An 18,415-nucleotide genomic window follows, 5' to 3' on the forward strand; every position below is an offset into this window, starting at 1 on the left:
CGTCTTTTTTATTAAAGAAATGTCTAATGTCCATCTTCAGAATCTCCGCGTCCGGGGCTGAAAGTTTAAAGTTTAAACATTGTCACAGAGGACAGGAACGTACCTGTCAGCCAATAAAACACGTTTATTTCCATGCAACTCTCTGATTGGTCTGGTGGCGTCGTCTTGCCTCGGTGTTGCATTCAATGAACATGGGAAATTACATTTCTGCCGTCCGTCCTATAGGTAAAGTAGGTTAATGTATTATATTATTGAGGGAGAATTTGTCCGGGGCTAAAGAAAAAACATCCGGGGCTAAAGCCCCGGATGCCTACCCCAGGCGACGCCCCTGGTCTAGAGGCAAGAGCTTCGGAGCTAAGAGGTGCCGTCGCTTACGTCTCTCTTACGTAGAGGCGTGCAGGACACTAAACCCACCTCCCCTGAACATGGGTCGACTGTCATGCCTGCCTACAAGCAGTAGTGCTTATAAACACACTTTATAAAGTCAGGCAACACTAACCAGGCTTCGTGTGATTCTGTTTATTTGTACCTTACTTTGACCATCCGTTCACTGTTATTGATCACAACTTAACACAGCTGAAGACTTCTCCACGCTGCTTTCAAACTGTGAGTAAACAACGTATGCTTCACTGGGAGGCTGTCTGAAGGTGTACACAGGTCTCAGATGTACTTGGTATCACATTAAGAACGATATTCAGAAATAAGTCTGGCAACAATAGCTGGTTTAAATGATTTATTGGAGCTCGCAATGTTTTGAACAGACATCCCCATGTCAACTCGTTTTTCTTTTTGTAGTCCTCGCTGTTCGCGTCCGGATATCGCCATTGTAACCACAACCTCACACACTGGTACTGAATGTGCATCAAAGTGTTCCTATCCAGCCAAATATACCAAAAGATGTATGTAAACGACAGAAGAAGCGATCGAAATGTGTATTTCAGGCGAAGGCTACGCCTCCACATCTGTCAACCAGTTGATCCGGAACACCTGCAGCACGTCTTTTTCTCCGGTCGGGTCGAGGAAGACCGGAAGCTGTGTGGTTCATAAAAACATGTTCTTACTCAATATCAAGCCACAGTTATTGCTTTTATTTGAAATCGTATAATTTCGGACTTTTGTTGCCGTCTGTGAGGAAAATAAATGGGGCTCAGAGCCTCAGGATACTGAAATCTGTATTTTTTAAATATGTTTTTCCTTCTAATTTGTTATTCTTTTCAAAAATAACACACTGTTATTTACTCACCAATAACACACAATTATCCTTGCTTTTATTTATTGGTTTAATTCCATAATCTCGGGCTTTTTTGGCGTCCGTCAGGAACTGAATTTCAAAATTAAAATAACCAGAAACAGACGTAGGCATTTCGAGAGATTACCCAAGATCCTCAGCTATGGTTGGATGTTTTAGCCGCAATGCATGCTGGGATTTGGTGTTTATATGATATGAAATCCGGAAAACATTTTAAAATAATACTTAATTCCGAGCGCTCTTGCTTTTCTCTTTGAAAGTCATCACATAACGGCATTGTAATACACGGTTCGGCTGCATTGTATATTACAGATCTGCCGTAGTTCTTTATTTATAGAGCCCTGATGAGAAGACCTTTGGAAAAACTGAGAAAATGCCGCCGAAACTGAATACTTGACGTGGATCATAAATATATTCAACAATTAAACAACATCTTCAATTTCTCTTCACACAATACGTCTCCTTGCAGTATCAACACTAATTCGGCTGACTTTTACATTTGATCTAATTCACAGATAGGTTATATTTACACCATAACGGTGCACAGCTGAAATAAAAGGACTGTAGTTTTTAAAGATATTATTGATTTTCTTTTAATGTAAATACTGAGTCTGAAATAGTATAGCAATATGCTGTAAAATTATGTGAAAGCATGCATACAACTACACATCTTCAGATGTTGTACGAAAACATAAGTGTCCTACACTAATAATACAAAGTTATTATGGCTGTGTACCTTGTGTGCACCTCCTAGTGGTTAAAGCACGTTATTGAATTATTGTGTTTTATTTGATTACAAAAATATTAAGAGTACATACTTTCATAGGAGGAAAGTATAAATATAGAATATAAAAAATCAAGAAGATACTATAAGTGATCTCTACAATAAAACAGTTTAGAATAGAATATATCTTTATTGTCATCACACATCAGTGCAACGAAATTCAGTTGGCATCTCTCAATGCAATACATAACATAAATAAGAACACATCCATAAAAACAGTGATAAAGCAGAGATAGTAGCAATAATAATCAGGGTCATCATATGCACTTTACCAGAATGTTAAAATATATAAAGCTACAATGTTTAAATATAAATAGTTACTAAAAAAAATATCAGTTGATACTTAATAAATATACAAATAAATAACATGGTATTTTAGGCTGCAGTCTTTGATGGGAAGTAGTGTGTTTGTATGTGTGCATGTTATAGTGCGTTTAGTGGTTGGACAAGGATGGGAGTGATGGAGGCCACAGCTCTGGGAAATAAGCTGTTCTTCAGTCTGTTGGTGCATGCTTTTATTGACCTGAACCGTCTGCCGGATGGCAGCGGTTCGAACAGTGAGTGGCCGGGGTGTGTGATGTCTCTGATGATACTGCTGGCTTTCTTCTGCAGTCGACTTTTGTAGATGTTATCAAGGTTGGGCAGCTCAGTCCCAACGATGCGCTGAGCAGCCTTCACCACCCGTTGCAGGTCCTTCCGCTCTGCGGCTGTGCAGCTGGTGTACCACACAGTTATGCAACTGGACAGGGTGCTTTCAATGGTCGACCGATAGAAGTTTACCAGCAGTTTTTGTGGAAGCCTGGCCTGTCTTAGTTTCCTCAGGAAAAACAGTCTCTGCTGTGCCTTTTTCACCAGGTTTGAGGTGTTTGAGGTCCATGTTAATTTATTGGATATGTTGACTCCAAGGAACCGTAGGTCTTCCACGCTCTCCACTGCTTCTCCATGGATGTGGAGGGGGAGATGGACTTCCTTTTTTGTCCTCCTGAAATCAACAATGAGCTCCTTAGTTTTGGAGGTGTTAAGGACAAGGTTGTGTTCCTTACACCAGTCAGTCAGATGTTCCACCTCGAGCCTGTAGGCTGTCTCCTTATTGTCTGTAATAAGACCGACTACTGTGGTGTCGTCTGCAAATTTTACTATGGAGTTGGAGGTGTGGATGGGGGTGCAGTCGCTGGTAAAGAGTGTGAAGAGCATGGGACTAAGCACACAACCTTGTGGGGTTCCTGTGTTTAGTATAAGGGGGGATGATAGGTGCTTACCGACTCTGACTTGCTGTGGTCTGTCAGTCAGGAAGTCCATGACCCACGAGCAAAGTGAAGAGCCAAAGCCAAGAATATTCAGTTTGCTGACCAGTTTGTGGGGCATGACGGTGTTGAGTGCAGAGCTAAAGTCCAAAAATAGCATCCTCACATAACTGCCTGGTAATTCCAGATGTGTCAGAGAGGTGTGGAGGGCTGAGTTGATGGCGTCTTCTGTGGAGCGGTTTGGCCTGTAGGCAAACTGATGCTTGTCAAGGTCAGGTGGGATGATTGTTCTGATAAGGGCAAGCACCAGTTTCTCAAAACACTTCATGACTATTGGTGTAAGCGCGACTGGGCGATAGTCATTTAGGCACTTCACAGATGTCTTTTTAGGCACTGGAATGATGGTTGAGGATTTGAGGCATGTTGGAACAGTAGCTAGTTTTAATGAGAGGTTGAATATATCAGTAAACACCTCTGTCAGCTGGTCCGCACATGCCTTCAGTACCCGGCCGGGCACTCCGTCTGGGCCTGCAGCTTTGCTAGGTCTGATTTTCCTCAGAGTGGTCCACACCTGATGGTGCTGTAGAACCAGCGTTGTCTCCTCAGCAGGTGGGTGGATGAGTGGAGCAGATTCCTCTCCCGGGGTGTCAAAGCGGGCGAAAAACTGGTTTAGGACATCAGGGAGTTCTGCATCATTGTTTAGTGCAGAATGTACAAAGATATTAATAGGAGGAGGTGCAAAACAGAAAAACGAATTAACCTTTATTTAAACATTAAATAACAGATTAAGGTCTTCTTTTAAATAAGAAAAAAACGTTGGGGGTATCTATCTACAGATAAATATTAAGCCAATATTAATTCCAGTGTCTGTTGAATTCCAACACAGAGACATATTCTAGATTCAATCTATAGAAAAAATAAAACAAATGCATTTTACTCAAACACATACCTAGTAAAACCATAGAAACTGTTAGGGTTAGGGTTAGGGTTAGGTTAGGGTTAGTTTTTTTTTTTAAACTACTTAACATTAATTTTGTTAAAATATATTTAAATTATTCTGTCATCCTGTACACAATCTTTCTCAATTACTCTGGCTCTGTTTGCGTCTTTCACGCCCAATACCTTGAGGTTTCATTTAAAAAAGGGTTGGAAAAAGTGTCGTTCACACACTGCACTGTAGGTGCAATTCTACAGTGCATTTAGAGGCAACAGTTTGCCTCTAATTTGGCAAAAACAAATACTTAGAGAAAGAAGCTAAGGTGTATGTGTTATGATTGAGATGTTACTTTTCATCAATTCACTTTTCCCTAATTCTCCAATAAAACATCAATTAACAGTCAGTATTTTTCCTAGTGTACACTCTCAGCAGGGAACTTGTAAATCCAAAATCCCTCACCCAATGCAAAAGTGCAACATTTTGTATGATGGATCTCGGGATATTGATCACCTGCTCAAAGACTTTTTCTGCAACAGCGTGCATGTCTGTTCTGTAAAGGTATGTCCTAAGGGGTGTCAAACTCAATTTCTTCGCGGGCCACATCAACATTAAGGTTGCACTCAAAGGGCCGGTTGTAACTTTAAGACTATATAAATATATATATGTTTTATATTACATGATTGCCTCTGCATTGGATTATTAGTGGATAGGGTAATAATTTCATAATTAACTACGTCTGAGAGCAGAGGTTTAGGGCAAATCATTTCAAATAATCGCAAGTCTCTTCAGTGCGCATGTCACAAAATGGAATGCATTGTGGGACATGTAGTTTATGGACATTGTGCTTCTGTAAAGTGTCATCATGAAACCGTATAATAAATGTTTTATATTTTTTGCAAGCTCTTGCGGGTCAAATAAAATGAAGTCGGAGGCCGGATCTGGCCCCCGGGCCTTGAGTTTGACACCCGTGTCCTAAGGTCTTCTTTGAAAAAATGATGGTACCCAAAAGACATTGGGATATATTTGTCTCAAATTGTCTTTGCATAAATCAGTCGGAAAGCCAACCTCTATTGGTGAAGTGGTAAAAGATTGGGAACCATTTAAATTGATATTTATTTTCTGATAAAAAATGCAAATGTGGTGTACATCAAAATAAAATAACTAAATCTTTCTAGGTAAATTTAACGTGGAAACATCAAACCACTGAGCCTATTATAACCACTCTTTGATGAGCACCACGAACAGCAATTGTAAGCTGCTAAGACAATGAGTACCTCTTTTGTTCTTTTCTTCTTTTATTATAAAAAACAATTACTAAAAATGTTTTTGACATTAAACAGTTACTATGTTTAACACAAATCTGGTCGGCCCCATGCCACCACAGTCCTTGTCCACACAGAGCCAGTCACTTCCTAAACGTTGAGCACAATGACCGAACAATGAGAGAGAGAAAGAAACAGCACAGCAACAAGCCCATCATTGAGCCCCGTGTACAGTTTCAATATAAAATGGAAAACACTGACCTCAGGTTTGTGTGCTTTAATTTGCAATGCAAATAGTCTCTTTTGTCCTTTATCTTTTATAGCCTACTGTACAACCATGTATTGACAATATGCACTGCGCACAGGTATGGTTGTGAATGTATGTGTGTGTGTGCAGGGGACTGTTTGTGTTTACTGTTCACACTCCTGTTCTCGGCTGACAGGGACTCTGGCAGCACTCTCACCCCTGTCAGAATGACGGAAAGAGAACAGGTAAGGGGGAAAAACTGAGCCATTTGTTTACAGCACAGTGGCGACACTCTGACATTGAGGGCAGCGGCTAACACTCCCACACCTAAACGCTTCACTCGTCCACCTCCACCAGCTGCATAGGTCAGAGGGAACACAATGTCACAGTAATCATAAACACAACCCGACCAGAACAAACCAAAGACACACTGAGCGGTCTCTAAAATGGCCACTCTTATCGAACCCACTGGGGGATGACCTTCCAAAGGTCAAAATCTAAAAGTGGACCTGAAGCAGTTAAACAGAACACTGCACCAATCTGTGAGACATTAGAAGACCTGCTTTGTGTCTAAAGAGCAGTCAGTGGTGTGTGTACATACTATATGGAACCGGTTTATAAGCAAGATGATGGGACTTTTAAGCATTTCCTGTAAAAACCTGGAGTGTGAAACCCGGGAATGAGCGCCTCAATCCCATCATGCACAGGTCTCAGCTGTGGGATATTTGTAAAGGAGGGTATGAAGAGCTTAGGAGGCACCATGAAGTATTTTTAGCGGCTGGATGTGAGGACAGTTGACAGGGGTTAGGGCTGAGATAAATCGCTCTGTCAAATCCTCGTCTTCCCTGAGCTGAGATACAGTGGACATATATAGGGAGGGATGGCGCTTTAAAACCTATTAATGTTCTGCAGGATGTCAGGACACACTCACAAAAATCTCCAGCTGGACACAGACATGTTTCCTGCTCGCTACGGGGTCTTCTGATAACAGGCAGCCTGCTTCCTTTCCTCTCACCTTCTTACCTGCCACTTTGATGTTCTCTCACTTAGCGATAGCTTTCTTTCACACCTCCTCCCTCTGCAGTCTTGCATGTTGTGATGAATGGTGTTCTCACAGGTTGGTGACACCGTAAGAGACGAAAGCTATGAATGTTTAATGTCTCCTGTTCATAAATTACTGCTGCGCCATCCACCTTGATCCAGCTTGAATACATTTGCTCTTCTTTCTCTGTCTCTCAAATGATTATTAAGGCATTTCCGTGTACTGAGTTGCAAGTTTCATGAGAACAAAATGTAATCTCGTGAGGAAGATTAGAATATATTTGAACAGTCACAAAGGAGGGGGAAAATCCCCAGAATGTAACAATTGTATTTACTCAAGTATTACTGTTCTGCAAATTTGAGGAACTTGTAGTTCATTTGAATATTTCCATATCATGTCTTTCACAGGGAAAAGTCGTTTTTTTAAGTTATTTCAGTCTTAAAACTTTAGTTTGGGGTTACTTTACATATAATAACATTAGCGTGTATAAATATGAGGTTTTGCATGAATTGAACTTTACTGTTTTTCAATGCTTTAATGTTCAAAAAGGTCTTTATTTTCTTATACTACCTGTGCTGCAGCACCTCTTTTCGCCCTCTGTCTGAAACCAGAGCCCAGTCTGCTCTGATTGGTTAGCTGGCCGGCTCTGTTACTGTTAATTGGTCAATTGGTCTAGTTACTAAATGATATGTGTCAGAGACACTTGATTGGCAACTTCATTTATTTCTAATCATTTGGTGTGTTTGTATGTTTGGCCAATGGGTACTTGATAATGAACAATGACATGTTATTGATTTATTCATTTAACTAAAGTAAAGGATCTATATAACTCTTTCAACACTGTGTGTACATGCATACACTGTATAATGTACTACCATAAGTGTCTGGTTGCGTGTGTGTGAGGCACGGAAAGATGGAGCCTTTGTCATTGTCATCGCATGGCAGTAGAGTCACGTCCTTGTCCATTCTGCCAGTTTCACTCTCAATGCTATATTGAGAAGTGTCATTACTCATTGCTGACAATGTGTTGGAGACCTGGTGAGAGATGGACAATATCAAGGCCAGCAGCGGTGGTGACAGGAACGTACAGCTATGTAATGTGGAATAAACTCGTGGATATGCAGCCATGTCATGCAATCAGTCAGTTACACACACAGTGACAGCAGTTTGTATATGTGAAAAGTTCATATTACAAAAGCACACTATTCTCATGACCTGTCCTTAAATGTTGGTGTCAACAGCACAATATGTCACACTTTGTTAGAGTATACTCAAGAAAGCATAAATACGTGTCATCTTAGTCAACAGAATGCAGCTAGAGACTGTTGACTAATGCTTATTTCAAATATTCAATTAGCTACATTAACGTCTAATATATTGCTTTCCTGCAATGTTAACTACGTTGAAGCACTTATTTTACATTACATTACATTGCATTTAGCTGACGCTTTTATCCAAAGCGACTTACAATAAGTACATTCGACCAGGAAGACACAACCTTGAAGAAAACAGAATCATATAAGTACATCAGGTTTCATAGAGCCAAACATTTCAAGTGCTACTCAACTGGCTTTAGGTAAGCCAGTCCTTTATTAGTATAAAAGTGCTTCGTTAATAGTTCTAACGCTCGAAGTGGAGTCGAAAGAGATGAGTTTTCAGTTTGCGCCGGAAGATGTGCAAGCTATCTGCCGTCCTGATGTCAATGGGGAGCTCATTCCACCATCTTGGAGCCAGGACAGCAAACCCACGTGTTTTCGCCGATGGGAACTTGGGTCCCCCTCGCAGCGAGGGCGCAACGAGTCGTTTGGCTGATGCAGAGCGTAGTGCACGCGCTGGGGTGTACGGTTTAACCATGTCCTGGATATAGGAAGGGCCAGATCCATTCGCAGCATGGTAAGCAAGTACCAGTGTCTTGAAGTGGATTCTAGCAGTTACCGGAAGCCAGTGAAGGGAGCGGAGGAGCGGAGTGGTGTGGGAGAATTTAGGAAGGTTGAAGACCAGACGAGCCGCTGCATTCTGGATGAGCTGCAGAGGTCGGATGGCACATGCAGGTAGACCAGCCATGAGGGAGTTGCAGTAGTCTAGGCGTGAGATGACGAGAGCCTGGACCAGAACCTGAGTCGCTTTCTGAGTCAGCTGGGGACGTATCTTCCTGATGTTGTAAAGCGTGTATCTGCAGCAACGGGTTGTAGCAGCGATGTTTGCAGTGAAGGACAGGTTGTTATCTAGGGTCACACCCAGATTCCTTGCAGTCTGAGTCTGAGTCTAACTCATATTATACATATGAATTATACTCTTATGTATGTAGATAGAATAAGAAATGTGCAGAATATGACAGTTTAATGGTGGAGGTACACACATATTGATAGATGTCTTGTAATGCACTGTTGAGGAACCTGTGACCCAAGTGTTTCATTCATTGCATAACTACACTGTAGTTGTGTATATGATATGTCAATAAACCTTTGAAAATCTTGAAAGGGATGTGCAAAATAGCCATAATATACAGTCTTTAATTAACTATTAGTAGAGAATAACGAGTAATGAATATACTTTATTACTCGTTTCCATTCATGTCAATTGCAGATACATGTTTAGTCTTCTCAAGCACCAACTATCAAATATCTCTCCTGATTATTGGCACTTGACAATCACCTTACCTGAATTTTACTCAGGTGTAACTAAAGTCTGATTTAAGGATTGTTTATATTTCACATAATTAATCGGAATCTGCAAAGTAACTCAAATAAATGCAGTGGAGTAAAAATACCAGGTTAACCTCTGAATTGTAGTGGAGTAGAATTACAAAGTAACAATGAGCTGTCATGTGGGTATTAATGCTGCGCATTATGGACACAAGCGATTTTCACCCATTTATTAATTATATGTTTTACATTTGATAACACCAATGTGTTTAATACTTGCAACTTCTAATTGTGGGAAAAACGAAAACGTTCAGTAGAGACGTCCCATAGAACATTTTGCGAAACACAATAGCCAGCATGTGTAGTTCTGGGGGGGCGTTCGATTCCAGTTTTGGATAGTCTGGCGTGGTTTCATTCCATTTCACACAGCTGTTTGACGCTCTGCGTAACCTTACGGGGACTGTAGTCCTAAACGATAGCTGGGGATTATGGGTAGTGTAGTGTCTTCGGCCATCCTAAACTCAGAAATGTTGACAATCGCAATGATGCTCGAAATGTCCCTTATAGGCCTACGTCTGTTTCCGGTTATTTTTATTTTGAAATTCAGCTCCTAACGGACGCCAAAAAAGCCCGATATTATGGAATTAAACCAATAAATAAAAGCAAGGATAATTGTGTGTTATTGGTGAGTAAATAACAGTGTGTTATTTTGAAAAGAATAACGAATTAGAAGGAAAAAAATATTTAAAAATACAGATTTCCGTATTCTGAGGCTCTGAGTCCCATTTATTTTCCTCACAGACGGCAACAAAAGTCCGAAATTATACGATTTAAAATAAAAGAAATAATTGTGGCTTGATATTGAGTAAGAACATGTTTTTATGAACCACACAGCTTCCGGTCTCCCACGACCCGACCGGAGAAAAGTACGTGCTGCAGGCAGTAGAAATACATTGCTTTTAAAATCGTGCTGTGCAACACAAAAAAAATGGGCAAATGGTGTTGGTGAACACGAATCAATAGATCAAAAATCGTGTTGGTGAACACGAAATGCCGTGAGACTGGGTTGTCTCAGAAGAGCAGCATTGGGCAGTCACAGAAACGTCTCTCAACCGCTCTTCACCATGGATGTATAATAAGAACGATCTTCTCACTTTGCTCAGTGCTACTGCTTGTTACAACTTTCATTTTCCGTACTCGCCATAAACTGTTATTATGGCTCAGGTTAATCTAGCCCCCTTCCGACGTGAGCGTGGTTCTTGGTTCTTGCCGGGCAGCCAAGTGGGGTCAGCTAAGAACCGGTTTTCAGTGTTTAGAGCTGGTGTTGCAGTATAACTTGAGTCATGACAACTGGCGACATTCTATTATTTTCGTCATAGGAATCCGGGGCGTGTACATTGAGGACCCATTGTTGACTTACCATGTCGATCGCCTCGTTTGTCGTTTACGTTCATCTTTTGCTATATCTGCCTTCCTAAGATCACTTTGATGCACATTCAGTACTCGTATGTGAGGTTGTGGGTGCAGGGGCGGATCTACCGGGGTGGCATGGGGTGGCAACTGCCACCCTAAACAATAGCCTTGCCACCCCAGCTGCCACCCCAGTTGGCATCTTTGTTTTGAAAGAAAAGTTGTGGGTCATCGGACATTTATGAGAGAAAGTCTCTAATGTCCCAGTGCAAGTGAATGCAGCACAAGATGCACGTCATGTAACCCCTCCCCCGGTCCTGGCGCGAGAGTGGAAATATGATTGGTGGCGAATTCACTTGAACGTGGGAACGGCGCAAAACGAGAAGCCTTTCGGACCCAAGTACTGAAGGAATGAGGTAGTTGCGGTCTACAATGACCGAGAAGAGAATGTCAAGTTTGGCTGTACTCAGCATTGAATCAAAACGCACTACAGCTGTTGATCTTAATACGTTTGTGAGGCGTTTTGCTGAATAAAATAGTAATCGCCGCATTAGACAATAGACAATAGACATGCCAACTTGATGCTCTGCTCACGGATGACTCGATGAGAATAACAAACTGTTAAGATGATGACCTTGTATGCGTGTATATATATTTTTCTTTGAGGAGGTCTGCCCCCAAAAAACAGTTTTAAGTCCTGAGAAAGTAAAATAAGACGGTGTGTAAAACTACACTGCCCAGCCAACAGAAAGTAACCACTTTGATTTAACTAGGCCAGTAGGTAAGGACCTTCCACTGGATAATAACTGCAGCGATGTTTATGTTTTAGCTGAATACACGTTTTTTAACCCTAACTGATGCAGTTAGTCACTTCTTTAATGTTTGTTCTTTCTGATGTAAAGGCAAGGTTGTAACTGTATATCAATAATGATATAATTACTTGTTTTTCAAATTTGAAGGAGGGTGAGCAAGCATCTTGATGAACATTCATCATTAACTCCTCCAAAAAATATAGTTTATTCAATAATAAATGAATATGTGAATCATAACAGTTCCTCACTATATCTGTAAAGCGTCTTTGAGCACCTGTAAAAACGCTAACAAATTAAATCTATTATTATTATTATTATTTATTAACAGTGATTGACAGCTGATAGGAATAATATGATTGTTAATAGTATCATATTCATTCAGACAAACATCGATGAGACAGTTAATTAATGTACTTATTGCAGCAGTCTGCATAGATTGGTACCCCTGCTGGTCTAAGAGTGAAACAAACTCATTCAGTTATTGTTCAGTTAAAATTCATTAAATTACGTCTGCCACCTTGTAAGGCTTTACTGATGTGCCACAATAATATCACCTATGTGATTGAGTTAAAATATTAATATTGTGGCTTTCCAAGTTAACATTGATTGTAGGAGTGTAACGGTTCACAAACATTTCGGTTCGGTACGTACCTCGGTTTTTAGGTCACGGTTCGGTTCGGTACGTTTTCGGTACAGCAGAAAAAATTATCACAAAACATTAAATATATATTTTTAATTATTATTAAACTGTGACTAATGTATTCAAATAAATACAAAATATAGTAAAATAAACATTAAGGTGAAGCATTTCGATGAACTGAAATAATCTGTATTTGAACTGTACTAGTACCTAAGCAGCCAGCTTGACATTAGGACTTGCTTGTCATTGTATTTTCATGTTGTTTAAAGAAAGATGAACTTGTCCATATTGCTTGCTGAAAGGGCAGATCTGCTGGCACTAACAATGTCTCCTGCTGTGGAGAACACCCTCTCTAGGGACAGTGGCAGCAGATACAGCCAGGTAGCGCTTTGCTAACATGGCAACATAAGGATATTTGGCGTTTGTAATAGCTTTGGCTCGGTCTGAACTCTTTGCGAGTGGTGGAGGCTTACATGCTAGTGGGAGTTGGGTTTGCACTTCAGTCTTTTTTCTTTTGGTACCGGTAATATTCACATTCGGGTGATGCCTTTTCAAATGAGTGTGATGTATTGCCAGCCGCGTAACCAATGTTAGTTGAACAATGCCGACAAACAGCTTTGGTTCGGTCCACCTGTCTTTGTCCGTCATCCTTGTACGTAACTGCGAAACCAAAATGTTCCCAAACCGGAGACCTCAATGATGCCGGAGGATTTTCGAGCTCAACTTTATCTGCGTTCGCCATTTCGACAGTTCCTCAAATTACTGACTACATTTGAACGCATCCCTCTGACCAGCTCTCATAGTATGCCTCTCGTCCAATGAAATGACTTGGTCGCTCTATGATATAGATTACTTCCAGAAAGTTGTTCATGTTCTCAATTTTTTACGTTTAACGCTATATTCGTTCGGTACACACGTGTACCGAACCGAAGGGCCCGTACCGAATAATTTCAGTACGGGTACGTGTACCGTTACACCCCTAATTGATTGATATGATTGCGATTTAAATCAGCATATACTTCTGTCAGGGGATGCCACCCCTCAAAATCTCCTGCCACCCTCTTGCCACCCCATGAATATTTTTCTAGATCCGCCCCTGTGTGGGTGAGAGGTGGATATCGTGACGCTTACAGGGAGGTATCGAACATTACAAAGTAGGTGACTGTGTGGATGCCTGTTCAAAATATTGAAAACTTGAATAAGTCATTTAAATTATATATTTGTGTCCGACTTTCATTTGTACATCGTTCTTAATGTGATGTATAGTAGCTTTGATAGCTGTCCATACCTTCAGACAGCCTAAAAGTAAAACACAAGTCGTTTATTCACAGCCCGAACGCTCATCGAGATGACTGGATCACTCATGACAAGTTGTGATCAGGCTGTCTGAAGGTATGGACAGCTATCAAAGCTACTATACATCACATTAAGAACAATGTACAAATGTTTTATGTATTCAACGTGTGCCCCGCTGGACTTACTTTTCTGTAGGTTACTGTGACATATCACGATAGTTTGTGTGTTTCATTCCCATGCATCAAGGTTATTTTCATGTATGTAGCCTAATTGTTTTTCCTGCACAGTGTAGAGTCTTGTTGTGATGAGAAGGATACAGGTATTTAATTAAAAAAACGTGCTCCCTGGAGAACAGCTACAGCATTTATATCATAATTTAATCGGAGCTGATCACAACTTGTCATGAGTGATCCAGTCATGTCGATGAGCGTTCGGGCTGTGAATAAACAACTTGTATTTTACTTTTAGGCTGTCTGAAGGTATGGACAGCTATCAAAGCTACTATACATCACATTAAGAACGATGTACAAATGAAAGTCGGACACAAATATATAATTTAAATGATTTATTCAAGTTTGCAATATTTTGAACAGGCATCCACACAGTCACCTACTTTGTAATGTTCGATACCTCCCTGTAAGCGTCACGATATCCACCTCTCACCCACAACCTCACATACGAGTATTGAATGTGCATCAAAGTGATCTTAGGAAGGCAGATATAGCAAAAGATGAACGTAAACGACAAACGAGGCGATCGACATGGTAAGTCAACAATGGGTCCTCAATGTACACGCCCCGGATTCCTATGACGAAAATAATAGAATGTCGCCAGTTGCCAGACTCAAGTTATACTGCAACACCGGCTCTCTTCCATGTGCGTGAGGTAAGCGAATGAATGTGTGAAGGAACGTCCCCTTTCTACTTTTTTTGGGATATATATAGTAGACAATGAATGCTTACGGACTGCACAGTATGTGCCATATAAAAGACACATTCTGAATGTTGTATGTACAGTGGCATTTGTATGCAGGAATCAAATAAATAAATACATAATTTATGCAATTACATGTCTTAAACGGACTGAACTGCTAAATCAAACCTGTGAACAGTGACATCAAAATAGTCAATCTGAGTTTTGTGGGTTTTGTTTTTTTGTTGTAGGTGAATGCAGAATTTAAGAGAATCACAACAATTAATTTGCAATCCAAGTTCTTCTCTTCGCAGGATATTCACTCTACAAGCCTGATCGACGTGAATACCAAGAAAGGTGGAGTTCAAGGGAAGAAGATCAAAAGCATCATGCTTCCCATAACCCAGGTATGAAAACAATGTAAAGGTGACAAAGAAACTGTAGGAGCTGTACAAAGTCTAGGATGTTCCGTGAATAGCATAGCATCCGGAGCATTATGTTTTCGATATTTTTTTGACACTTAGCACCACATCCATTCCCCCAGTGGGGGTCATTGTATCAGAGTGAGCGGCATACTATTATGAAGGCCTAAAATAACGCACTACAAAGCTGTCCAGCAGTCTTTCATGGAAATGGCAGATGTTCCTACCCCAATGGTCACTGAGTGTACTGTAGGGCTGCAGCTATCAATTATTTTAGTAATCGAGTATTCTATCAATTATTCCATTGATTAATCGAGTAATTGGAAACAGATTACCTTTTTAAAGCAAAAGTATTTCTTCAATAAAAAGCCATTTTAAATATTCAAAATAAGACAACTAATTGTTTTCCTTTTTTAGAAAAATGTATTGCTTAAATTGCATAGTATATTATCTGTCCAAACTAAACCCATTTAATTAAAGTGCAATATTACATTCAGGGTTTTAAAGAAAACATTTGTGAAACGGTGAAACCCAGTCTGCTTGTTGTTCTTAATGGGCTTTTTTATTGCATGTACTCTGATCTGCATACTTAGACTGACAGCATTGACGTGAGACGCGAATGCATCCTCAAAGGTCTTTGTGTATACTTCAACGAAGATCCAGAGAAGCTGGTGAAGGAATACATGGTATGTTGATTTACCTTTTTTATCTTCACAAAGAGGAGGATGATCATAGTTGGAATGGATTGTGTTTCTTCTAAAACTAACACTTAGGAAAATGTTTCCTTTACATTTTGATGATGTTGGATGTGTTAATGCTTTTTGGAAACAGTGTCTTTTGTTCTTTCTTTTTTTTCAATTTGGAAAACCCAAACTACATAAAGCTCAATATGACACATTATAGAAATGGGATGTAATGCACATCAGTGAAAATCACTCTCCTTCTTATTTGTTTTTTCACAGAGCATCGACAACAGCAGTCAAACGGCAATCAGAGACGGTCTTCGGAATATTTGTCATTCGACACGAAGGTGCAGAGCCTGGGGATGACCCCGAGAACGTTGGGATCATTCTGGAGGGGCTCGAAGTGCTGGATGAGTTGGGAAACGTATCTTTTGCGGTGGCGATGATGTTTGCTCTCGTGTATGCTCTAAACTTATACCCTCCAGAGCTGAAGTTTACATTTGAAGCACTGCAGAAAATAATGATGGAGCTGGAAACAGACTATCCACAAAAGGACAAGTCCTCAAAACATTGCTTTCCCGTGCCTAATGTCACTGTTTGGGATCGCCTCATCTTCCAAACACGCAGCCATCAGAGATTCGGTGACTCACCTCTTTGACAGAAATGTTGATTATATGCAAGAAGTATAAAAGTAAGCATTCAAAGTTGGCTGTAGCATGGTTACGTGGACCTCACTGAGCAGAGGGCTGTGCGAGGAGGCAGATGTTACCATGTTGCCTTATTTGGTGTTGAAACTCAAGTTTGTTATATTGTTCACCCTAAAGTTGAAACATTTTAATATTTGGGAAGAAACTGTTTTTTTTCAAGCATCTGTCAGTGTAAAGCTATTTTGTGAAATATATATTCACTGTTATATTTAATGTCTGTCAGTGCAAAGCATTGTTTATCTTTGCCTATTTTGTGAAATATATATTCACTGTTATATTTAATACAGTGAAACCCAGTCTGCTTGTTGGTTGAGATGGTGTTCTTAATGGTCTTTTTTTATTGCATGTTCTCTAATCTGCATACTTAGACATCTTGCGTTTGTGTTATGTTTCCACCCTTGAAGCTCACTAGACTGTAGACTGTTGAAATTCTGTTTCTGTTGTTGTTCACTCTAAATGTTTTAAATGTGTAAACACTCAAAAGTTATTCTTTGAATGAACTTGATTAAATCATGGACAGTATTTTCACATGATGAAATGGCTTTCTTTCAGCTTTAAGCAATTACGTTGACCCAACCCAGGTAAATCAAGTTGGTAACAAACCTTATAAATAAGTAGTATCAATCCTAATAGATTACGTTGACCCAACCCAAGTAAATTAAGTTGGTAACAAACCTTATAAATAAGTAGTATCAATCCTAATAGATTACGTTGACTCAACCCAAGTAAATTAAGTTGGTAACAAACCTTATAAATAAGTAGTATCAATCCTAATAGATTACGTTGACCCAACCCAAGTAAATTAAGTTGGACCAATCAAATTGCTTAATCTTGAAAGAAAGTGATTTAATCATGTGGAAATATTGTCCATGATTTAATTACGTTCATTCAAAGAGTTATTTCTTTGAGTGCTCTCACATGAAATGTGTTCTTTTGATGCGGCATGCCTTAGCAGTCCTTTATCAGTCTGTAATGCGTGTTTCCAGTCGCAAAAACCTTTGACAGTAAAAGCCGCATCAGATGAAGACGTATTTACTTTAAACTGTCTACAGGGTAAACAAAAGGCTGCGTCTGCTTTTAACGAATATTCAAGCCATGGCATGTTGTACCATGCAGCGGCAAAAGTGCGCTTCTTGGAGCGGTTGCTGGCCCAATAGGCTACCTGTTGATGTGCTGCAAGGTAGCGTCTGTAGTGGAGGCTCCGGCACGGAGGAGGAGGAGGAGGCTCCGGCACGGAGGAGGAGGCACAGAGGAGGGTGAGGAGGAGTCAGAGGAGGAGTCAGATGAGACTAACGGCTTCACTTAGGGCATTTGGTTCAGATATATGACTCTCGTTACCACAGGGTGGGTTGTTTTTCTTTTAAGGCTATTCATACTGCTATGCAGAGGATGCCTGTAAGTTGGCAAGCTGTTAAAAGCCCCTACTATTTTTAAAATAGGCCTAATGTCAGGGTCCTCTTAATGTCTAATTCTGCATGTATTCACATTATATGGACGATGTTTCCACCTGGTAAAACTAAAGGCTGCACGAAACTCAGGCTACAATATGACCATTCTGTTCTGCTCTAACAATTCAATTTATAGATTCTACGTCGTAACAATTAGCTTTTATTGTTTCCAATGATAACGTCACCTTAAGTGGAGGAATGCAAACCTGTTTTCAAATGTAAGGTTTTGAATTTGTTTGACATTCCTCAGTAATAACACCCTCAGACACCCAATTCCATTCATGATATGCCATCAGTAGTGACTCAGATGTTAAGCGGGATGAAGCTTTTCCTCCCAAATCAGATATGCTTTGTTTTTCAACAAAGGTATACATTTCCTGCATCATATGTTTCTCACAATTGTTTTTTGTGAGCTGCACACAGGTGATACTGAGTCTTCTCGAATAATAGATTATAAACTATACCATGCTTAAATAGACCCTTAAGTTATTATTTAATATGTATGGGACATATGTAAGAAAAGGGAGGGAAGAGTCAATTATATTGAGTAATTGCTTTTATATTGGAACATTTATTTCTCAAACCTGTTTTATGGAAGAGAAAACGTATTTCTGATAAACTAATATTTTATCAAAAGGTAAATGGTGAATTAATATAACATTTAGAATCATTGAG

At 40.0% G+C, this 18,415-nt stretch overlaps 1 long non-coding RNA gene across 1 annotated transcript; it reads left to right on the forward strand.

Annotated features, from left to right (window-relative positions):
* Window positions 1-14,740: 14,740 nt before the first annotated feature.
* Window positions 14,741-16,814, forward strand: LOC117550845. Its single transcript, XR_004569718.1, has 3 exons — window positions 14,741-14,887; window positions 15,496-15,588; window positions 15,865-16,814. It is a non-coding gene; the product is annotated as an uncharacterized LOC117550845 (long non-coding RNA).
* The last annotated feature ends 1,601 nt before the right edge of the window (window positions 16,815-18,415 follow it).

Source organism: Gymnodraco acuticeps, unplaced genomic scaffold (genome assembly GCF_902827175.1).
Source record: "Gymnodraco acuticeps unplaced genomic scaffold, fGymAcu1.1, whole genome shotgun sequence".
NCBI lineage: Eukaryota > Metazoa > Chordata > Actinopteri > Perciformes > Bathydraconidae > Gymnodraco > Gymnodraco acuticeps.